The 24,871-nt window shown below is 35.7% G+C and overlaps 2 non-coding genes across 2 annotated transcripts; both read left to right on the top strand.

Annotated features, from left to right (window-relative positions):
* Positions 1 to 809: 809 nt before the first annotated feature.
* Positions 810 to 880, top strand: TRNAG-GCC (transfer RNA glycine (anticodon GCC)). Its single transcript has one exon. It is a non-coding gene; the product is annotated as a tRNA-Gly (tRNA).
* Positions 881 to 901: 21 nt separating this feature from the next.
* TRNAF-GAA (transfer RNA phenylalanine (anticodon GAA)) lies at positions 902 to 974 on the top strand. Its single transcript has one exon. It is a non-coding gene; the product is annotated as a tRNA-Phe (tRNA).
* Positions 975 to 24,871: the final 23,897 nt, after the last annotated feature.

Raw genomic sequence — 24,871 nt, 5'->3', positions numbered from 1 at the left:
AACCTAGATGATTTTCTACCCCATGCTTGTTTGCTTTTGGGTTTTGTATATATATATATATATTAAGGATTGGTCTTGGTAAGGCAAATTACATTTGCATATTTTCATTCATGCAGGTGTATATATAAGTTATGGTTAATGAGAGATGAGTGTTGTTGAGACCAAACATCGCAATTAATAGAATCATGCACGATACACTTATTTATGGGAAAATTCTTCTAATAAAAAATATGAGAACATATGAATTGAAAAGAACAAATATTTTGATTTTAAGAATAAAATATTTTAAAAAATTATTTTGTGAAAAATATTTTTCATTTCATATACTAAGGTTGGTTATGTTTGAAACTTAAAAAATATTAGAAAAAGAAAAAAAAATATCAAAAAATTCTTATTTTTATGTTTAGTTTTCAAGTAAAATGAGAAAGAAAATAAAAGTACATTAAATTTATAAACTAAAAATTGATTTTACACATCATTAATCTTTAATTTTTTATTCTAATTTTTTGTCGTATTAAAATAATCTTTAATTTTTAAAAATATTTAAATTTAATAGAGAAAAAAAATAAATCTCTTTATTATTTTCCTCTCATTTCCTTTTATCATGGAAAATTTTGATTCAAAGAAACTCTGAATGACCTTAAACATAAAACCAAATAGATTATAATTTCTCGGTAATCCGAAAGTAACATCATTGGATGACAACCGGCGGAGGGCGGGGATTTTCTGAAATGAATCATCACGCGCGAGGAAATTGTTGTTTTCACTGGCTAAAAATTATAACAAAAGTAAAAGAAGGGAATCAAAAAGCACCAGTGGTCTAGTGGTAGAATAGTACCCTGCCACGGTACAGACCCGGGTTCGATTCCCGGCTGGTGCAGAATTTGTGCGGCTTATAATTGCGGGGATAGCTCAGTTGGGAGAGCGTCAGACTGAAGATCTGAAGGTCGCGTGTTCGATCCACGCTCACCGCATTCACCACTTCTTCTTTTTCTGTATTTTTTTAAAAAAAATACATGTCTTTTTCTGAAGCAGAATCCTTTCAACATTTTGGCTTCTTGGGATATAAAAAAATTATTATTATTTAAAAGAAAAAAACAAAAAGAAGGAATTAATATCATCAAGAAAGAAAAAGAATAAAACTTATTAATGTAACTAAAAGTTCTACAAAATTAATTTAATTATATTTGAAATAAATTATTTTTTTTTCAGATTTTCAATAACCAAATTAAAAAAATAAATAGACAAAATATATTCATCTCCTTGAGGTTTGACAAAAAGAGAATAACCTCTTTCGAAGTTTAAAAAATTTCAAGAATTTTTATTGAGGTTTCGAAAATTTCAAATACCTCTTCTATAGCATGTTCAATTCATGCTCATTGCATTCTTTTTTTTCTATTTTTTTTTTTAAAAAATTCAAGGCATTATGGGTAAACAAATTATTAGTTTAAAAGGTGGAATTAAAATTTTAAATTCAACAACACAATTACATCTCCCTCTCTCCCTGTAAAGTGTGAAGTGAGGCTTGCATAATTCCATTGCCATAATGCTATGAGTATTTTTTTTTTTTTCTATTTTTCTTTCAAATTCCTTTTTAATAAAATTGACCGTTTTAGTCATTATAAAAAACTTGACGGTCCATTTATATTAAAGATTTTGATTGGAGTTTTATTAGATTTGGATAAAATATAGTACAAAATTGTATTAAAAATTACCTAAGTCCATTCAAATCTAAATCTAAAACTCGAAATTAATATTCCCAAATACTACCTTAAGAGGAGAATGAAGTAGCTTATAGCTATATTCATATTTAAAGCCCAAAAGTAAGAGATTCATTTTTAGTACTTATCTATTTAGTGATAATATTTTTTGCATTAAAAATTAGAAAATATTTTTTTAAAAAAATTTAACGAAATAAAAAATACTTATCTGATGTATTGTATAGTGAAATGTATTAAATTGGGAGTGACATAAAACCAAAAATATATGATAAATATGTAAAATTATAAATAAAAAAAACAATATTATTTTATTCCGAATTCAAGCAAATTCAAAGACAAACTCTCTATCAAACATAGAATTAATCTTAAGTTTCATTCATCTCAACTATCCAATTGGGCTTAGTCGGATGAAATTGGGCTTCAAGTGAAGGCGATTGGACCCAACTAGCATTCAATTTTAGAGCCAGTTGAGATTTGGGTTCAATTTGATCAATTGAAATGTCAATGGGCTCCAGTTTTTGACCCAAAAAGGGCTTGAGAACAAGGTTAGATAGGGATTGGGCTTCTCGCTAACTGAGAAAGTTAGGTTGATATGTTTTTATCGTAATTTAATTAACAATTAATGTCATTAAAAACAAAAAAAAAAAAATTTTATACTTAAATATTTTTTTTGTTCTATATGTGTTTTAAAGGTAGCATTTAAAGAAATTATCTATTCTAAATATATTTTTCTTGTTACTTTTGGTCTTAATATTTAGATTTATTTTTTAATTTATTTAATACATATTTTTTTTCCTTTTATATTATCCCGTCACGAAATATGGGTAATTTTTCTAGTATATATTTATACCCAAAACCAAATGAAAAGAACCAGAGGAGACATGTTGCAATGCCACAAAGAATAGCCTCTGTATATATGATGATACCTGCTTGGCATTACTTGGAATTAAAATAGTTCACAGGTTATAATTATTTGATAATTTTTTTTTTACTTTTTAAACATTTTCCTAAAAATCCAATTTGAAAATTTAGTATTTGAGAGACATATTTAGTTGTTTGGATAATAATTTCATCGGGTAATTTTCTTTTACTAAATTGACATAATTTTAAGAAGGTAGGTTTTTATTTTAATAAATATAATTAAGGCCGAATAAAAATTCACCAAGAGGCCCAAACTAACCAATGTAATCGAATCAAACCAAGAATAGTTAGTTCGATTCTGTTTGGTTCATAAAAATAACAAACCAACAAAAATGGTTTAGGTGTTAAACCTACCCAAAAACCAAACTGGACCGATTACACCCCTAAAATTGGTACATGGAGAGAGAGAGAGAGAGAGAGAGAGAGAGAGAGAGAGAGAGAGAGAGAGGAGAGAGAGAGAGAGAGGAGAGAGAGAGAGATTGTCCCTCTACAACGTCTGTGTGTCTATTTTTTAGATGTTAAACATGTGACAAATGGATTTTACTCTTTAGATGTCTAATATTAATATATATATAGGACTCATTGATTGCATATTAACCTCAGAAACACAAATATATATATATAGATAGATAGATAGGGATAGATCTTCTATTTCCTATTAAGATGGTAATGATGTCATTATTGTTTAAGGATCTATAATCGATCGATCACCAAATATCTCATATATCCGTTAAAGTTTGGACTTACATATTAGAAATTTTTGGTTCAAATTTCATATGCAGGAGTACAAAGGGATATGTGATGGAATACAAGTTACATACTTTTAACTTTGACCAATATAGTTCTCCGATTAATAAAAGATAAAAAAGAAACACATAAATGCATCAAAATTCGATCACAAGGCTCAACACTCAAACATAAGACAACAACAAACACAAAAAACATTCAAATTCAAAAACTAGAAACATCAAAGTTGAGCTCAGTCCCCTTCAAACCTCAAGATCCAAAATCCCGAATTGACTCAATTCCCTAAACCTAGCCCAATTAGAGGCTCAATTCCCTCTTATAGACTCTTGACCCAAGCATAATGATTCGTTTGGACCAACGATATTTTTTTTCTTGGTGAAAAGGAAAGAAAAATAAGGAAGAAACTCATTTTCCCTTATATTTTCCCTCTCTATTAACTATTATTGAAAATAAAAATTTATTTTATTATAACCAAAAATTAAGAAAGAAAAAATATTAATGATGTGCAAGATCAATTTTTTGTTTATAAATTGGGTATATTTTTTATTTTCTTTGTCACTTTCCTTGATAACCAAATATGAAAATGTGGATTCTTTGATATTTCCCTTTCCTTTCTTGAATATTTTTCGAGTTCCAAACAAAGCCTAATTCAATCTACTACATTCACTTCACTATTGGAGCTGAATTACATTGCATCAAGCTTAATTGACCCTAATTCCAAAGTTCAAAGCTAAGTTGAGAACTTGGAAAATGCAAAATTGCAATAGTATATCATGTTAGCATTAAACTAAATATTAAGTTGAAACATATAGAATACAAACAATATTTAAGAATAACTTTTTTACATATTTTTAGTGCGATTAATTGTTAATTAAACCACTTAAAAAAATAGATCAGCTTAGTTTCCTTGGTAAATTGACAATTTTTGTTAGTTTTACCGTAATCCCAAGAGATGGGGGGGGGGGGGGTGAATTGGTATTTTTAAAATTTAATTCTTAGATAAATATTCTAACACCAGTATATTCACAACCCTAAGGTCAATCTAGTGCAAGTTATGTAAATATACCAGAAATTAAATAAAACAATTTAATTAACAGTATATGCATCAGAAAGCAGTAAGGTAAGAATGACACACATAAATATTATCGAGGTTCGGCCAATTGCATATGTCCCCGCCTTGGCTAACAAGTACAAGGATTACCACTATAATTGCTCACTTAAGTAGGCGGAGTGACACCTAAACAGACCAGGTCAATTAGCACAGGGCTGACCTCAACCTTTACAACCAATCCTTACCGGGTTAGATTTCCCTCAAGTCACGCCTGGAAACATTCAGATTTTACACTCAAAGAATATCGATACAGTGATTGTGCTTTCGTGTAAAACATATATGTACCCAGATACGCTCAGTCACATATACCACAAAATGATTTAATATGTAAGCTGAGTGTGGTTTAATTTTTTAACTCTCAAATATATTTACTATCAATGTAATGAGTATGTGAAAGTGTCAACAAACAATCTTTGTATCTCAAGATATTCAATCAACGTGTTCACACAAAGACATCAAGCAAGTCTCAAGAATATCAATAAGTAGGATATCTCAATCACGTGAATATTAGATAATGTATATGCTTGGTTTGCAAAAGATATATAATCTTTGTATTCAGCAAAATGATATGTAAGTGAGTGAATATTACAACAAAGATTAATATCACATAAACAAATATCTTTTCAAAGGTATGTCAAGATACATCACACAAGATATTTGGAGATATTTTTGAAAATATTTTTGCAACCCCAAAATAAATACAAACTTCCTAAGTTATTGCAACGAAGATACAATACTCAGAAGCTTAGGGCAAGTCTTCTTAAGAGAGACTTATTAGCAAATTTCCTAAGAACACTCAGGCTTAGCTCTTAAGAAAATTGAATCAATCAAACAAGGATGGGAGAGAAAGCCTATTAAAACAAACACTCAATCAACTTACAGAGGATTTAAGCAGTAGTAGAGGGTAAGATTGAGTGAATGGAGTATAAGAATGAGTAGTAGAATTTTTGAGAATGAGAGAGAATTTCTTAATCGGTTTTGTTAATCAAGTTACTAATTATCCCAAATGAAGGGGTATAAATAGACTCTCCTAGAATTATAATCGTAGAAAAGATTTAATCATTATTTAATTATTTTAAGCCTGTTTTACCGACTTAACTGTGGTAAAAAATAGGTCCAACCCGAGAGCATCGGTCGACCAGGATTGGTTCATTCGACTGAAGTTCTTGAGGTTCGGTCGACTGAACAAGTATGTCCGAGGCGATTTTTCCAATTTTGCAAGGTTCGGTCGACCAAGGCTAGAATGAACTACACTGGTCGGTTGACTAGACCGTTGGATTCCCACACGTGGGAAACTCAGTCGACCAGGTTGGTGCTATACAAAATCTCTCGATCGACTATGAAGTCAAACTGTTGACTTCAGGGAGGTTCGGTCGACTGGGGTCATATGAACTTCAGAAGCTTGGTCGACTAGACTGTGGTCAACCGGTTGACCTAGATCGGTTTGGTCGACCGGGGGCAGAATGAACTGCAGAGGTCGGTCGACCGAAGGTGCACATTTTGTGCATTTTGGTCCTATTTCATTACACAATCACCCTATTCAAGTGTCTAACATATACAAGTGCAATGATGAGTGTCTTAGGGTCTTTTCTAGGTCCTGTTTCAATTTATATTTTAGTCTGAGCTTACCTATTATACCATGCATGTGATGTGTGTGATTATTATAAGTAAAAACCCTAATTACTATTACAGGCCAATTACACAAATAAAATATATTACAACATAAAGTAATTAGGTCTTCAATCTTCACTTTCTCTATGTGCATTATGATCTGTCAATTTAAGTTCCTGCACATAATCTCAAACACCATTAAATATAATGAGTATTTGTCATTATCAAAACTAGGTGTGACCTATAAGGTCAACAATTTTAATAGTAGGAAGGGATTATTTGAAAAAGTAATAAAATCTATTTAATGAAAGGGGAAGATTTTCACCATTAGTTGCCGAAAATGATTCTTGAAGGGAGGCCAGCTATAGGATTCCCTTTTTCTATTGAAGGTTCAGTTACCGTGTATCAAAAAAAAAAAAAAAAACCGGATGGAAAGAAAACAAAGGAGAAAAGAGGGAGAAGAAGACGGGTCCTAATACAAAAAATATTTAAGTATAACTTTTTTGTGTATTTTTAGTGAGATTAATTGTCTTACACGCACACACATATATATTTCGATAATTAGTTTTGACAATAATATCATAATTTAACACATTATTTATATTATTTGTTCAACATAATTGACAAATGTTGATAAATTCATATGAATAATATAATATGTATGTAATTTGTAAAACTTTAAAAAATATTATGGATATATGGCAGATCAATCAAAATGTAAAATTAATTGAGACAAATAAAATATAGATATAAATCACAAGAATATCGAATGAAGATTTAAAAAGTAAAATTTGAGTAAAATTTAAATATTTTATTTTATAACACGTGGAAAGTTGAATATTTATTAAATTACATGCTTTTATGTATTTATACATAGTTGTAATTTTTTAATATTAGAATTATTGGTAAAAGGTAAGTGAGAAAATAATCACTTATTCTAATTTTCATGTATATAATGCATGTAAACATAAATGTAACACGGTACACATATTTCTATATTTTTGAATAATATTAATTAAAATTAATTCTATAATTGTAGTGGAGAAAAATTTTATTGTACTGCATATATTATATTGAATATTTTAAATATATATATATATATATATATATATAAATTTTTATGCTAATCTTAATGTATATAATGTATGTAAATAGAAATGCAACACGATATATATACTTTTATATATATTTTTGAAAAATATAATTTAAAAATAATTTTATACTTTTAGTAGATGTAAATATGAACAAATAATGAAGAAAGTAGAACCTAATAATTTGAATTAATTTTATAATATAAAAGTGTCGAAAAAGAAAGTGATCGAGTTAGGTTTATTTTTCAAAAATTTATTTAGCGAAATTCATTAATGTTGGAATATTAAAATTGTCTAATAAAAAGAGAAAATACTTCTAAATTTTTTTTTTTTAAAAAATAGTGAAATTAATATAGAGAGATATTTAGTCGGGCCCGTGTGAAGCAAAAGAAAGAAAATAATTTAAAAAATAAATTAAAAACTATTTAAAAATTAGTGGGAGTTCTCATGGGGGAGGGGAAAAGAAATCAACGCCACTTTCCGTACTGGGTTGAAACTCTAGATTCAATAATCATATATAGTATATATAGGCTCACATACAAGCTGCTAGCGTGGTTTGATTGTTTCTTTTCTGCTGTATGCTGTGAACTCTATAAATATATTCTAATGCAAGTGCGCAACTTGCAAGTTCTCTTCTGTTCTGCATGCGTGCATGTTTCTTCATCAGCCTCTTTTCATTTTGTTTTCATTCTCTAAATAAGGTAAGTAGCCTTTATGAACATCTTTACTCTGGAGTTGGGACCCATTGATCTTTATAGCATCTTTGAATCCTCCCACTTCAAATAGAAACTGATCTACGTATTCACTCTATAATATATATACATGCATGTAGGCTCGCAATCGAGAAGCTTAAATTCTCCCTGGCCGAAGAAAAAGACAACGAGGGAAGAGATGAGCTTAATCACCCTCTCAAGTTAGAGTGAATACTGGAAGACTCTTCCCAATTCAATTAAAATAAGAGAAAATTAGATCTGATCCAAAGTTGACCAACATTGATAGCCAATTATTGTTGAAGTTAACCAAAAATTTTCATTCTTGTTGAAATTCTTTCTAAAATTGGATTCTGCTTCGTCCTTGTTCTTCTTTGCTACACTAAGTGAGAATTTAGGAAGAGTAGGAGTGTTCATAAATACCCTTTTTAGAAAAAAAAACATGGGTTGAAAGAGAAAGAGAAAAGAACAATACCTGTGATCAAATTCATCATAAAAGTAGAATACCATGAATAAGCGGAGCATGTCGACTGGCAATGGTGAATCGGCGACGAAGTTGGTGGAGGAATGGTGACTGAGCAGGAGGACTAGAGGAGCAGCAGCCGAGCATAGCGACTAGGAATGGCAACTGAATCACTGAGCAGGAGTGGAAGTCAGGTTTTGAATTGGAAGTACGTTCAAAGGGGGTGGGGCCTCGGGGTAGTGGGGATTTTTACTTTTATGTTTTAAATTCATACACACACATCACACATATATTAAAAAATATATATTTCTGTATATATTTATGATTAATTCAGTTAATTGAAAAAGAAAAAAACCATTTACTCGAAGTGATAACTGAACACCATTTTTTTTTTTTTTTGAAATTCCAAACAAAATCGACCGAATTAAAAATTATCATCAAACTTGTCGCAACGTCCTGAAAAAGAATCCGAAATGGTGAGAGATGATAATAAATCGATAGTTTGATGGAGTTGTCACTAACTTGTTATTTTCCTAATTATGGTTAGTTCACCATAATTAATTGGTCTCTACACTTGTCACGCCCCGAACCTGGAAATGAGACCCAAGGGTGAAAATATAAACCAAACAGTTCCTGTATCATACAAAACATCCAAGATACAGAGTAAGGATGAGGGTCCGACCCGGCGGGGTTCCCAGACACCCTATACACATTCAAATACAACAGAATATACGCAGCGAAAATACGGTTATTCCATATACATACAGTACCATACTAGAGTCTATACAAGGACAGAATCAAGGTTCCATCAAACAATGTACAACCGGGTGCCCAAAACATCTCAAAATGGCAACTCACAAAAACACAAGTCCTAGCACTTACCCAAGCACTACCCGCAGTACACCAGCCACTACGCTCTGGATACTAGGACACTAGTTCCGGTTACTCGAAAGACTTGTAAAAATGTACGTATAGTAGAGGTGAGACACCTCTCAGTAAGGAAGAACACATGTTATATCGGTGTGTGGCATTCGAGTATTATCATGATGCAACATACACGCAATTTCACAACAGTGCATACACGCACACGCATACACATGATCAACAATCCTGGTGTCGTCACACCCATTAGCCCAAAGCCGGCTTATGACATACGACATTGGCACTTAGCTAACTTGCGTAACACGGTGCCACCGGGACATGGCTAGTCCCCGACTCCCATGGCATCGTACCGACGCTAAACTAGTGGATCCACACCCTTCGGCCTGATCTGCCAGAATAGGCTCATGCCCTCGGATATAGAGCCGGACACTCTCAGTACCTGGAACAATTCAGAATCGCATTCCTACTAGCATTTCAACCAATCACACACACATGCATGCTCATATAACCAAACAAACCACACCATTTGGTAATCTAAAATCATGGTTTTTCAAAACAATACAGTTTAAACAAGTCAAGGTACGACCATCCCTATAACATAATATAAATTAACATATACTTTTGGTTTTCAATAAAACCAGGGATACAACCCGTCGCCCAATTTTTCCCAAAACTGTAATCATGAAAAACCTATAGTTTTCCCCGTTAGATCCCCCTAAATGAGTAGCCAAAACACACAAACGACCGTGAACCACAGTTCTACTGAGTCCGATTTTAAAAATAACCGATATAAACACAATTCCCCATACCTTTTCCCTGAATAGAAAATCCCGATCTCTAAGGCCCCTAAACAGCGAACCGAGTTCCAAAACCTACAATCAGCAGTACAAAAGATACTCACAAGACTGTCCCCTACAAAACTACCAAATTAGAACTGAAAATCGAGCCTTACCTCGATTTAACCCAAAACCCAAAACCGACAGAACCGAAAATATGATCCGTAGAACTTGTAGAGAATCCTTCCATGATCGTCGTGGTAACTTCAGAATTACGATTCTCGTGATGAACGGCGAAGAAATCTAGATAGATGGAGGGTAGGGAGAGTTCTAGAGAGATAGAGAGAAGATATTTAAGTTTTCTTAGCTTGGAAGTAATGAAACTTCTATTTATAGCCCTTTGACCCGGGCGTCCTTGTCGACGAAATGGTGTCCTCGTCGATGAGGTTATATTGACAGCTCGTCGACGAGACGATGAATTCGTCGACAAATCCTGATATCACCGGTTTCTTGAAATCCCTCAGCTTCTCCTCGTTGACGAGCCTCTGAACTTCGTCGATGAGACTTACATGAACTTCGTCAACGAACTCTGGCTTCGTCAACAAATCCTGCTAAATTCCAAATTTGCCCCTCTTTTATTTATTTAAACCCATATATCACGCTTCAGGTTCTTACATCCTCCCCTCTTTACAAAAATTTCGTCCTCGAAATTTGCCATCTCTCATCCACAAACTCGTACACACAACTAAATACACACACGTAACTCTAGAGAAAACTGGCGACTACTGCAACGTAGCCCCATCATACACATACACATACATACCCTCACTTGTGGCAGAGGAATACCATGGTTACATCATAAACTTTCTTAGGAGTTCACAATACACATACTCCCGACGACTAACCACCTATCCCAACCCAAAGTAGGATAACATACAAGGGCTCAAAATAACTGCGGATACTTTCGGCGTATTTCTGTTTCCAGTTCCCAAGAAGCTTCCTCAAGCTCGTGGTTTCACCACAATAACCTCACTAACGGTATCTCTTTAGTATGAAGCTCTGAACTTTACGGTCCAGAACCTGAACAGGTATCTCCTCACATACTAAAGTATCCCCAATTTCCAACTCATCGTAACTGATAACATGTGATAGATCCAGAACATACCTCCTCAACATGGATACGTGAAACACATCGTGGACCCTTGAGAGTGCTAGGGGTAGTGCAATCCTGTAGGCTACTGGACTTAGTCGCTCAAGAACCTCGAATGGTCTGATATAGCTCAGGATCAGCTTGCCCTTCCTCCCAAATCTCATTAGCCCTTTCATCGGAGTGATATATAGAAATACCTTACCCCTCCTTGAATTCTAAATCATGGCGGCAAACATTTGTGTAACTCTTATGCCGACTTTGAGCTGATCTAATCCTCTCTCGGATGAAACCCACCTTCTCAGACGCCTGCTGCACAAGTTTAGGTCCTAACACCTGACGTTCACCAACCTCATCCCAACACAAAGGAGATCGAAAACTTCGACCATACAAAGCCTCGAACGGTGCCATCCCGATACTAGCCTGGAAGCTATTATTATAAGAAAACTCCGCTAGTGGCATAAACTGTATCCAGCTACCACCAAAATCTAACACAAGCTCGCAACATATCTTCCAAGATCTGTATCATCCTCTCCGACTGTCCATTAGTCTAGGGGAGGAACGTTGTACTGAAAGTAAGCTTCGTCCCCAGTGCCTCCTGCAAACTCGTCTAGAATTGAGAAGTAAACCTCGGATCTCGAAACTAACATAATGGACACCGGTACCCCATGCATTCTGACAATCTTATGCACATACATATCTACTAGCCTACTCAAAGGATAGCTAACCTTCATCAGAATGAAATGAGCAGTTGTCAATCTATCCATGATTACCCAAATAGCATTCTGCCCATGAAGTGCTAGCGGCAATCCAGTCACAAAATCCATGGAAATATGCTCCCATTTCCACACCGGAATAGGCAAAGGCTGCAACGGCTCTGCCGGCCTCTGATGTTCAGCTTTCACCTGCAGACACGTCAGACACTGCTCCATGAACTGAGCAATCTGCCTCTTCATACTAGATCACTAGAAGGTCTCGCGCAAGTCCTGATACATCTTCATACTACCAGGATGTACCGTATACAAGGAACGATGCGCTTCCCCTAGAATCATCTTTGTGATCTTATCATCGTTTGGAACACATAACCTAGTCCTAAACCTCAACACACCTCCCTTAGAGATGTTAAACTCTGTAACCAGTCTCTGCTGTACCTTTTCCATAACCTCTGCCAACTCTGCATCACTAACCTGCGTGGCCTTTATACGCTCCAACAAAGTCGGCTGGACCACCAAACTAGTAATGAAAACCTGATGATCACTATGCACTAACTCTATACCTGAACTTTCTAGATCTTGTCTGATGTGATGCTAAGCTACAACTGTAGATATTGCTGCATGCTCTGACCTCCGACTCAACGCATCAGTACCACATTAACCTTTCCCGGGTGATAACTGATCGTGCAATAGTAGTCCTTAATCAACTCAAGCCACTGTCTCTGCCTCATATTCAACTTCTTCTACGTGAAGAAATACCTAAGGCTCTTATGGTCGGTAAAGATCTCACACTGCACCACATACAGATAGTGTCCCCAGATCTTCAATGCATATACAACAGCAGCCAATTCCAAATTGTGTGTAGGGTAATTCTTCTCAAACTCTTTCAATTGTCGAGAAGTATATGCTACTACCTTACCCTGTTGCATAAGTACACATCTCAGACCTTTCAGAGACGCGTTGCTATAAATCACAAACCCACCATCCACCGAAGGAATGGTCAAAATCGGAGCAATAACCAGCCAGTGCTTTAACTCCTAAAAGCATTGCTCGCAATTACTGGTCCACTCAAACTACACCCCCTTCCTGGTTAATCGACTCAGAGGCCCAGACAGTTTAGAAAACCCCTCCATGAACCGATGATAATAGCACGCCAGTCCTAGAAAACTCCAAACCGCCTGAATATTCTTTGGCGTCACCCAGTCGACCACAGCTTCAATCTTGCTAGGATCAACTGATATACCATCACCAGAAACCACATGGCCTAAGAATGCAATCTGACTTAACCAAAATTCACACTTCTTCAGTTTAGCATACAACTTCTTCTCCGACGGAGTCTATAATACTAACCTCAAATGGTCCTCATGCTCTTCCGAACTCCTCGAGTATACCATAATATCATCAATGAATACCACCATGAATCGATCCAGGTACTCATGGAAAACCTTGTTCATCAGATCCATGAACACTATTGGAGCATTCGTCAACCCAAAAGGTATGACCAAAAACTCGTAGTAGCCATGTCTAGTTCAGAAAGTAGTCTTCGCCACATCCTCAGCTCTAACCCTCACTTGATGATATCCTGTTCGCAAGTTGATCTTTGGAAAGACCCACGTCCTCTGCAACTGGTCTAAGAGATCTTCTATACGAGGTAAAGGATAGAGATTCTTTACTATTACCTTGTTAATCTCATGGTAATCAATGCATATCCGCATCGATCCATCCTTCTTCTTCACTAACAATACTGGAGCTCCCTAGGGCGAAACACTAGGTCGAATGAAACCCCTATCCAGCAATTCCTGCAACTGCTCCTTAAACTCTCGAAGTTCTTCTGGAGCCATCCGGTGCAGAGCTTTAGAGATTGGTGCTTTACCAGGCAGCAACTCTGTAGCAAACTCCACCTCACGATTCGAAGGTAAATCAGGTAAATCATCTGGAAACACATCTAGAAACTCGCTGACTACCCGAATGTCCTCGAGTCTCAACTCATTTTGCGGCGGTTCCTCCACACAAACTAGGTACCACTAACATCCGTCCAAGAGTAACCTATTTTCCTACAGTGCCGATAGTATCTGTGGCGCTGGACGCACATATGATCCCACGACTTCATACCCCTGCTCCCCAGGAGGTCCGAAAACTACCACCTTCCTATGACAGTTGATCACTGCATAACTGGAGAATAACCAATCCATCCCTAGTATAACATCAAACCCCGACATGTCGTATACCACAAGATTCACTGGTAGCAGCTTTTCCTGAATTACCGTTGGGCAATCTACCAACATCTTCCTACAGAGAGATACACTCCCAAATGGTGTAGTAAAAGGTAACACCTCGTTCATGTCTCAGGTCTCAACCCACACCGTCCCACAAAATTCACAGATACAAAAGAATGGGTTGCACCCGAATTAAATAAAATAGATGCCTTATTTGAAAGCAATAATAAGGTACATGTCACTACGTTCCCTGCATGCTCAGCATCCGCTAGAGTAAGAGAGTATACTCTAGCCGGAGCTGTATTCGTCTGAACGGTTCCCTGAGCTATCTGGTTGCTCCCTTGGTTCGCACTAGATGCAGGCACGTCTCACTTTGGTGCACGACAATCACGAAACATGTGACCTGATTGGCCGCAGTTGTAGCAGTTACCCCCAAATGACCGGCACGCACCCTCGTGCCATTCGTGGCATCTAGTACAATGACCACTAGTTTGGCTCATCTGAAAATCCTGGTGCTCGGTATTCTGATGGTAGCCCGAGCCTTTGTTCCTCTTCTTCCACAATCCCTGATGAGATCCTATTTGAGAAGCAGAAGGTACTGTCCTCTTCTTAGATTTCTGATCCACCTCGTCCTCTCGGATACCGGTCTCAATCACCGTGGCTTTATCCACCAACACTGAGAACTTGCAGATCTGAAGCATACCCACTAGTCTGCGGATATCTTTCCTCAGACCCTTCTCGAATCTCCGAGTCTTCTCATACTAGCTTGAGATCAAACAAGGCGCAAATCGAGATAACTCTATATATCGAGCCGCATACCCCTGCACCGTCATACTCCTTTGAGTCAAAGCAAAAAACTCATCCGCCTCCGCATCACGTACTGAAGCCGGAAAGTATCTATCAAAGAACACCTCCTTAAAACGGCTCCATGACATCTCCTCAGAACCTCCCCTCTGCTTGTCCAGCAGATTCATTGCAGTCCACCATCGACCCGCCTCCCTAGATAGCTGGAAGGTAGCATAGAGGACTCGCTGCCTGTCCATGCAGTGCAGGATCTCCAAGATCCTCTCAGTCTTCTCTACCCAATCCTCTGTTATTGTTGGATTAGGTCCTCTAGAGAATGTCGGAGGATGCATACGTGTGGACCTTTCAATCTTGCACCCCGCAGCAATAGGAGAGCGCTCGTGTCTCCTCCCACTCCGACCGATCTCCCGTAAATCTTTCCTCGTCAAACCTCGAGGCACAGAAGGAGACTCATCACTCATAGTCTCCTCGGAGCCACTTCCTAGGTCATTATCCTTAGGCTCCATTCTGCGGCACAATGTGAATCTATCAGTATCCTTACAACACATACAGTCAGCACAATGATTTATCCCTAATCATGTTAACTATTCTCTGCCAAGTCCAGGTCTGTCCTATCACACCAACATGAAAGTCATCAATGATCTGCCTTACTTTTACTGGAATCATCATCCTAAGAAAAACACGGAATACCGTCGACAAATCCCGGCTTAGCAACCGAACAACCCTCAACCAACTCTACCCATATCCAACATCCTATACTCTAGTATATACTCACAGCTAAGCCTAAACAAGTCTACAAGACCTAACAACCTGATTAGCTCTGATACCAAGCTGTCACGCCCCAAACCTGGAAATGGGATCCAAGGGTGAAAATAAAAACCAAACAGTTCCTATATCATACAAAACATCCAAGATACAGAGCAAGGATGAGGGTCCTACCCCGCAGGGTTCCTAGGCACCCTATACACATTCAAATACAACATAATATACACAGCGAAAATACGGTCATTCTATATACATACAGTACCATACCAGAGTCTATACAAGGACAGAATCAAGGTTCCATCAAACAACGTACAACCGGGTGTCCAACACATCTCAAAATAGCAACCCACAAAAACACAAGTCCTATCACTTACCCAAGCGCTACCCGCAGTACACCGGCCACAACGCTCTCGATACTAGGACACTAGTTCCGGTTACTTGAAGGACCTATCAAAATGTACGTATAGTAGGGGTGAGACACGTCTCAGTAAGGAAGAACACATGTTATATTGGTGTGTGGCATTTAAGTGTTATCATGATGCAACATACACACAGTTAAATGCAGTTCCAGTACTAATTTCACAACAGTGCATACACGCATACACACACACACATGAGCAACAATCCCAGTGTCGTCACACCCATCGGCCCGAAGCCGGCTCGAGACATACGGTGTTGGCTCGTAGCCAACTCGCGTAACATAGCACCACTGACACATGGCTAGTCCCCGACTCCCATGACATCGTACCGACTCTAAACTGGTGGATCCACACCCTTCCGCCTGATCTTCCGGAATAGGCTCACTCCCTCGGATATAGAGCCGGACACTCTCAATACTTGGAACAATTCGGAACTGCGTTCCTTCTAGAATTTTAACCAATCACACACACATGCATGCTCATATAACCAAAAAAACCACATCCATTTGGTAATCTAAAATCATGGTTTTCCAAACAAATACAGTTTAGACAAGTCAAGGCATGACCATCCCTATAACACAGTATAAATCAACATATACATTTGGTTTTCAAAAAAACCAGGGATACAGGTCGTCGCCCCCTTTTTCCCAAAACTGTAATCATGAAAAACCCATAATTTTTCTCGTTAGATCCCCTCAAATGAGTAGCCAAAACACACACAGAACCATGAACTACATTTCTGCCAAGTTCGATTTCAAAAATAACCGATGTAAACACAATTCCCCTTACCTTTTTTCCTAATAGCAAATGTCGAACTCTAAGGCCCCTAAACAACTAACCGAGTTCTTAAACCTACAATCAACAGTGCAGAAAATACTCACAAGACTGTTCCCTACAAAACTACCAGATCAGAACTGAAAACCGAGCTTTACCTCAATTTACGCCAAAACCTGAAACTGGCCAAGCCAAAAATCTGATCCGTAGAACTTGTAGAGTATCCTTCCACGATCCTCGTGGTAACTTCAAATTTACGATTCTCGCAACAAACAATGAAGAAATCTAGAGAGATGGAGGGTAAGGAGAGTTCTAGAGAGATAGAGAGAAGATATTTGAGTTTTCTTAGCTTGGAAGTAATGAAACTTCTATTTATAGCCCTTTGACCCAGACATCCTCGTCGATGAAATGGTGTCCTCGTCAACGAGGTCATATAGATAGCTCGTCGACGATGCGATGGATTCGTCGACGAATCCTGATATCACCGGTTTCCCAAAATCCCTCAACTTCTCCTCGTCGACGAGCCTTTGAACTTCGTCGACGAGACTTACATGAACTTCGTCAACGAACTATGGCTTCGTCGACGAATTCTGCTAAATTCATAATTTGTCCCTCTCTTATTTATTTAAACCCATATATCATGGTTTGGGTTCTTATAACACTAATCCTAGGGACAAGGAACCAGTAATCTCGATTTGTATTTATCAAAGTTAGGATCAAAAGTATAGTTATGTGAGGGGAAGGTAACAACGCTCTCTGCACACCGTTTTATGAACGATACCTAATTAACTATGAATTATCCCAATTTGAATCATATGGTCCTCAATTAATTCTTAAATAAGTCCAATAAATATTGAAATTTTAAAAGAAAAATATAAAATCAAGTGCGATTTAAGAATGTATAATAAGACTTCCAAAGGGGGGAATCTTATTAGGTAAACCCCCTTCAGAAGTGATATAGGTGAGATCTGAAACACCTCCTTATCATTTGTTTTATCATTGGGATGCGCATAAACACACACAAAACAAGCTATATAAAAAAATTGATCATATAAGTTCATCAAATTTAAGCATAAAGGATATTTTAAACATTCCTAAATTTATTAAAAAATTTGCAAGAATTTTCTAAATTTTCTTTGCAATTTTCTAGGATTTTTAAAGATTATTTTATTTTATTTATTCTTGGTATTTTTTTTTTTTTTTTACATTTTTTGGTTCCCCAAGTCAAAAACGACTCAAACAATTTTTATTTATTTATTTTTATTTTTAAATAAATTTTCCTAACTTTTACTATTTTTTTAATTTTTAATTAAAAATTAATTAATAAACTAAAATGAAAAAACAACGTAGTTCAAGCAAAGTTAAATCAGTTCAACTTTGATTTGACTAAAAAATAAGGAGGTATTTTGTAATTTTATTATGACCACTAAATTTTTTTATGCTTTCCAAAAACATCTAAAATAGTAATTCTATTATCTTTTTTTTTTTTTATGAATAAGAGGTGATGAGAAGACCAAAATATCCACAAAATAATTAGTTAAATTAAAATATTAATTAATTGAATTCAAATCAACATAAATGTTAATGCTTAATTAATTACAACACCATTATTGATAAGCATGTCAAGTGTGGATGTGTACATTGAGTATTAATTTGATGTGGTTGTTACACTAGCGAAGAGGAAGTAAATTTTACATTTCTCATAAATATTAATTAAATTAATTAACATTCTAATTTAAATAATTATTATGCAGATATTTGGTCTTTTTGCATGGCTTTATTTGGTCTTTCTTGTTGAAATTAGCAAGTGAGGAATATTTAATAGTTTGTTAGAAAAATAAAAAATAAAGAGAAAAGTTTGAGAGAATGAAAAATTTTAAAATAATTTTTGGATCCAAATAGAATATATATATATATATATATATATATATGTAGGGACCCGAACCCAGAAAATAAAAGAAAATAAATAAAAGAAGAGAGAAATAAAGGAAAAGAAAAGAAAAAGAAGGAAAAGCGATTTGGCAAGACCAAACCGTCGACGGTTTTCTAGAGCCTAAGAAAACTGTCGTCGATGGTTTTCCTCTGGCAGGCTTACTTAAGTAGTAAGCAATGTATTTTATTTCATAATTTACATTCCTCTCTCTCTCTCTCTCTCTAAATTAGAACTTTTGGGACTCTCTCTCTTTCTTCTCTCACTCTCTCCCGTAGCTCTCTCTCTCTAAGCTCACAAGGAGTTCGTCATCGATTCCCAATCATCTCTCCCTCATCTCTCTACTCGATGGCTCACTTTCAGCGGCCAATTCCGAAGCTAGGGCTTTGGTTCTTCAAGGGTTTTAGGTAGATTTTTCCAGGGAACAAGTAGGGGGATTAGGTTATGTGAGTTGGTTTTTGAAATTGAACCGATTAAACTGGGTTATATGTATGTGCATTCATGATTTCAGTTGGTGTTTTGAAATCCAACCGTATAAAATTGAATTTGTAAATATGGGATTTTCATATGGTAATTTGTGAAGGATTTTGAATGGTTGAATTTCTGGGTTTTGTTGTCATACACGTAAATTGGGAAACAAAACGGGTGAGGGATGATCATCTACATTTTTATAAAACCTTTAACTAAGTGAATATGTGTGTGTGTGTGTGTGTGTTAAGTAAAATTGAACCATGGCGATGATTAGACCCTAGTTTTCATCAAAGCAAACTAAGTCTATTATGAAATGTGTTCCAGTTGGTTTATTTGATTATGAATTCAGACTCAAATCGTGTGGCATGAGAATAATCTATAATTTTGTATTGTATAATTGAACCTGAGTATTGGTATGCTATTACAGCAAAATTGTGATCTATATTGGTTATGGAAAATATTGGAAATGTGATATGACGGCGGTAGGCCGGGGTTTTGATATCATGGTGGTATGCCGAGTTTTGATATGACGGCAGTATGTCGAGTTTTGAGATGGCATATTTTATACAAAAGGATAAAGTGAGATTATATTACAGTTTTATTACTTAAATGACATGATGTGGTTTAAGAACCCTGAGGATTGATTGTATTGTGAGCACAGTATTGTTGTTAGTGAGTTGTTTGACAAGGTGCAACTACATTGTAGTGGAAGTGTAGGTGGTCTCAGCCGGTTGGCCTGTGAAGTATTGTTGTATCTTCCCTGGAGTCTGGACCAGGAAGTGGTAAGGCAATCGGATCTGCAGATGAGCTTGCAGATGCCTGCCAACGTACTTGCAGATGGTTACTCTGACTTTGTTTGGGTTGATCACCCAGACTAAGTCTAACCTATGGGCTGCACAACCCATTATGGGGGTTAAACATGTCGTTCGTCCAATAGGAGGTGTCTTCTACACATATATGTGAATTTATGTAAACGGTGTTACCTATTCATTGAACTGGTTTATATTGTGGAAGTGAAAGTGTATTTTCAACTATATAGGTGCGAGTACAAATTTCAAATGCGATTTTTGGTTAAACAAAGAAATGGATGTTTCCTGCATATACTAAAACTCATGTTGGTCACACACTGATAATAACTTAATCCGTTTTATTGAGAGGTGTCTCACCCCTATAATCATTTTACTTTTTAGGAAATGCTAGGGATCAAGCTTAGTGAGCTAAGGGGCGGGGTTTGGTAATTTTAATTGTAGTAAGTGGCCTATAAGGACTGAGTTAGTTTTCTTTCATTTTAATGGTTTGTAATATGGGTATTTGGATACTTTTATGTATGATGGTAGTTTAGAACTTTGGTAATGAATTTGAGGATGTTTGAATTACTTCCGCTGCTTTTATATAATGATTATGATATTAGAGAACGCAAATATTACTAAAGTAGCACCCCGAGCCCTACCTTTGGGTTCAGGGTGTTACAATATATATATATATATATATATATATATATATATATATATATATATATATATATATACATACTATGTTTTTTTTTTTTTTTGAAAATCCGGGGACTCTAGTCATCATTGCGCCACTTTGGACACTATGTTATGACACCAAACTCGGGGGGTGAAAGCCACCGGCCCATTGGTGCATCCCTAATAATTCATCGAGGTAAACTCTAAAGGGAAAATCGAACTCGTGACCTTAGAATTACTATATACTATGCTTATTAATGTTCAAAGATACTCAACAATTAATGTTTATTATAGGTGAGGTCTGAAACACCTCCTTATCATTTGTTTTATCATTGGGATGCGCGCACACACACAAAACAAGATATATACAAATAAAATTATCATATAAGTTTATCAAATTTAAGCATAAAGGATATTTTACATTCCCAGATTTTTAAAAAAATTTGCAACAATTTTCTAAATTTTCTTTGCAATTTTCTAGGATTTTTAAATATTTTTTTATTTTATTTATTCTTGGTATTTTTTTTTAACATTTTTTGGTTCCCCAAGTCAAAAATGACACAAAGAATTTTTCTTTATTTTTAAATAATCTTTCCTAATTTTTAATGTTTTTTTAATTTTTAATTAAAAATTAATTAATAAAATAAAATGAAAAAATAGCGCAACTCAAACAAAGTTAAATTAGTTCAACTTTGATTTGACTAAAAAATAAGGAGGTATTTTGTAATTTTATTATGACCACTAAATTTTTTTATGCTTTCCAAAAACATCTAAAATAGTAATTCTATTGTCCTTTTTTTTTTTTTTGTGAATAAGAGGTGATGAGAAGACCAAAATATCCACAAAATAATTAGTTATATTAAAATATTGATTAATTGAATTCAAATCAACATAAATTTTAATTGTTAATTAATTACGACACCATTATTGGTAAGCATGCCAAGTGTGGATGTGTGATTACGCGCCGAAATTGCGTAATTGGATGTTTAACCCAAACTTTACAGTTTATATTTTTAATTAAATGTCTAAAATTGTCCAATATTTTCATAAAATGCCAAAATAATCATTCTTGAACTTTATTGCACTATTTATGAGAATTTGGTAATTTTTTGTCGCAGGAAAATTCCCGGAAATCAAAACCGATACCTGTTCGTATTTTGTGCATAACTTTTCCGTCCGAGCTCCGATCGAGACGATTCAAATTTCTAGAGAAATAGGAAAGGATCATCTACAACTTTTGTGTTTTGAGTTTTGTGAGATACGGGCTCTAAAAGAGCAAAATTTGCAACGAACAGAGAATTAAAAAAATGAAAAAATCAAGTTGCTGGGTCAACCCGTTGCAAACGGGTCGGGTTGTTCCATGCCGGGTCATAGGGCTTTTCCCCATCCCATTTAAATCTTCTCTTTCTCCTTCTTCTTTGGGAGGCAGCCCGTGAGGGCTCTGTTCCTCTACTCTTCTTCTTCTTCTCCTTCTTCTTCTTCTTCTTCTTCTTCTTCTTCTTTCCCTTCTTTTCCTTGTTGTTTCCTGTCTTCTCTTTTGGTATTTCTTTTAGTTTTTCTATCTTTCAGTATTTCTCTTCTTCTTTTCTCTCTTTCTTCTTCTCCTTTCCCTTCTTTTTCCTCCTCTGTTTTCCTGTTGAAACTCCCTCTGCCAAACCAAGAGACACACACCACAGCCAGCAACTCCACACGGCAGTGCCACCTTGCAAAATCATCAGCAACTTCTCCTTCGGCCACAACACTGTCTTGGCTAGCAACACAGCAGCAGCAAGCCCCTCTGCTCCAGCCTTCATCACAGCCACCCGAGACCACAGCCACCCAAGCACAGGAACAGCAGTCCCGCGCCCTTCTCCAGCAACCACCCGAGCACAGGAGCCTCTGCAATATCCCTCTGTTGCACAGCAGCTGCTAAACCTCCACAGCCATGGCCGAGAGCTATATATCTCTCTCTTTCCTTTTCTTTTCTCTGCTTTTCTAGTTGCAATGAATGATGTGTCTTTTATTTGTTTAAGTTTATTTGGAATTTGGGATTTGAGTATGTGTTAAGGGATTTTAGTTTTTTTTTTATTGAAGTTTAAATTTTTTATTTACTCTTATTGTTCTAAATTAAAGTTAGTCTTAGGTCTAAAACATTTAAATTAGTCCTGTTTTATTTATCTTCGCTTAATTTAAATTTTGATTTTGTTTTAAAAAAATAATAAAATAAAATAAAATACGAAAAAAAGAGGAAGTGTTTTGTTTTTTTTACGAAATTAGAATAGTTATCTTTTAAAGATTTAATTTTTATTTTTCGAAACTTGATTTAGTTTAGGTCGGTTTTTATTGAAGTTTGTGTTTTTATCATGTCTTGTTTTCGTTTAATTCATTAATAATTTAGTTTTAATTCGAGGTTCTTCTTGTTAAAGGTTCGTTTTTTATCATGTGTATTCATATCTAGTTAAGTTTCCTTGCGTGTTTTAATTTCATATTCAAAGTTTCCTTCTTTAATTGACATGTGCTTTAATGTTTCCTTAAGTAGGATAGGGTTTCTATTCTTGTTTTCTTTTATTTAGTGCATGTTAGTTTAGAGTTTTAAATTACGTGTCATTTAATTCATCAAAAGTGAAATTGAACAATCTTGAAAAACCCCGAATCTGAACCAAGTTCAGTGCATTTTTGTTTTCGATTGGACGAACATGAAATTGAGATTAAAACGCATTCCCTGAGGAGACGATCTAGCCCTTGGACTTAATATTACACGACAGAACTCCTATACTTGGGATAGCTTTCGAGCTGCTCATTTTTCGAGTGAGTCAATGTGTACATCGAGTATTAATTTGATATGTTTGTTACTGTCGAAGAGGAAATCAATTTTAAATTTCTCATAAATATTAATTAAATTAATTAATATTCTAATTTGATTAATTATTATGCAGATATTTGGTCTTTCTAGCATGCATGCCTTTATTTGGTCTTTCTCTGTTGAAATTAGCAAGTGAGGAATATTTAATATGTAGGGAACTAGCACGAAATTCCCAAATTCTGCGAGAAACAAAAAAGAGGGAAACACATGCCAAAGAAAAATCAATTACACGCACAAGATAATATTTATGTGGTTCGCCAATTTTGTTACATCCATGGAGTTGTAGGGATTTCACTATAATTTGGAAGAAAAAACAGAGAGTGCGGCTGTACAATATTTTCCTTTCTCGCTCTCTCAAAAAGTGCAATGACTGCAAAACCCTTATCACTATAACAACGATTTTATATTATGCGCACAACAATGAGCTCCAAAATGGGCCTAAAAAGCCCAAGGCTTCGCTCTATGGACTAAGCCTTAGGATAGAAATCTCTCATTAATAAAAAGGCCGGGTTATCATCCAAATCAAACGCAACTAGGCTCTACAAAGCCCAACAAATCACCCACTTGGAGATTAGTTCAATCACTAACATCAACTGAAATCCTCCTAAGGAACAATCCCTCATCCCTGCAACTCATCCTCCTGTCCCCAAGCTAGAAGACCAACTGAAGATGCACACAACTTCAGCTTCTCAATAGTGACACCCTTAGTCAACTTGTCTACCGGATTCTTAGATCCACAGATCTTCTCAAGTATTACCAGCTTATCTTTTATTTTGTCTATATATGCTTTGAATTTGAATGAAAATCTGAATTTTTGGCAAGAAAGATTGCACTCTGACTGTCACTGTGTAGAATGCCCATCTCCTGCTTCTTACCCAACTCATCTAAGAAGCCATGTAGCCAAATCATCTCCTTTTCAACTTCAATTGTTACAACATACTCAGCTTTTGTAGTAGACAAAGTAACAATCTTTTATAGATTTGAAACCCAAGACATAGCTGTACCACCTAGAGTAAATACAAATCCCATAGTGCTATTTCTACTGTCATTATCACCAGCAAATTCAGCATCTACATAACCTTACAGTTTCAAACTTACACCTGTGAAGCAAAGAGATGTATCTGATGAACCCCTCAGATATCTCATAATCCACTTGACCGCCTCCCAATGCTTCTTTCCTGGCCTACTCATGAATCTGCTCACAACTCCCACTACATGTGCAATGTCTGGCCTTGTACACATTATAACATACATCAAGCTACCAATAATTGAGGCATAGGGCACCTTG

This window comes from Malania oleifera, chromosome 12 (genome assembly GCF_029873635.1).
Source record: "Malania oleifera isolate guangnan ecotype guangnan chromosome 12, ASM2987363v1, whole genome shotgun sequence".
Lineage (NCBI taxonomy): Eukaryota > Viridiplantae > Streptophyta > Magnoliopsida > Santalales > Ximeniaceae > Malania > Malania oleifera.
Note: the sequence above shows the minus strand (reverse complement) of the source record. Positions and strands in the feature narration are given on the sequence as shown.